We start from the raw sequence: 574 nt of genomic DNA, 5'->3' as shown, positions 1-574 counted from the left end.
GTTTCACCGTGTTAGCCAGGATGGTCTTGATCTCCTGACCTCATGATCCGCCCGCCTTGGCCTCCCAAAGTGCTGGGATTACAGGCGTGAGCTACTGCACCTGGTCAATTTTTGTATTTTTAATACAGATGGGTTTTGCCATGTTTGTGAGGCTGGTGTCAAACTCCTGACCTCAGGTGATTCACCGGCCTCGGCCTCCCAAAGTGCTGGGGTTACAGGCCTGAGCCACCGCGCCCGGCCAATCCTGTCTCCTTTTGATGCGGCCACTGGGTCTTTCTAATACACACATCTGCTCCTCTCGCTCCCTTGTTCAAAACCATCCATGCCTCTCAGGGTCCCAGGACACAGCGGAACTCCTCAGCCTGGTGTTTGACCCTCTGCAGGGACTGGCCCCTGCCAGCCCAGCCTCACCGGCCTCAGCCACTTGTCCGTCTCCCTACCTCTCAGGCCACTCCAGCCACACTGAAGTTCTTCCCATTCCTCTGGGCCCTTGCTCATCATGCTGGGCCTCTGCCTGCAACACCATTCCTACCCTGTTTTCCCTGGCAACCTCCTTCCCTCCTCCAGGAAGCAC

The 574-nt window shown here is 57.1% G+C and overlaps 1 protein-coding gene across 1 annotated transcript in view; it reads left to right on the top strand.

Annotated features, from left to right (window-relative positions):
* The window catches only part of RAB4B (RAB4B, member RAS oncogene family), a 23,903-nt gene that overhangs the window by 13,080 nt on the left and 10,249 nt on the right, over positions 1-574 (top strand). The gene's annotated exons all lie outside the window — the stretch shown is intronic.

Source organism: Mandrillus leucophaeus, unplaced genomic scaffold (genome assembly GCF_000951045.1).
Source record: "Mandrillus leucophaeus isolate KB7577 unplaced genomic scaffold, Mleu.le_1.0 Scaffold106, whole genome shotgun sequence".
In the NCBI taxonomy this organism is placed as follows: Eukaryota; Metazoa; Chordata; class Mammalia; order Primates; family Cercopithecidae; genus Mandrillus; species Mandrillus leucophaeus.
The sequence above is the reverse complement of the archived record's forward strand: the minus strand, read 5'-3'. Positions and strand labels throughout refer to the sequence as shown.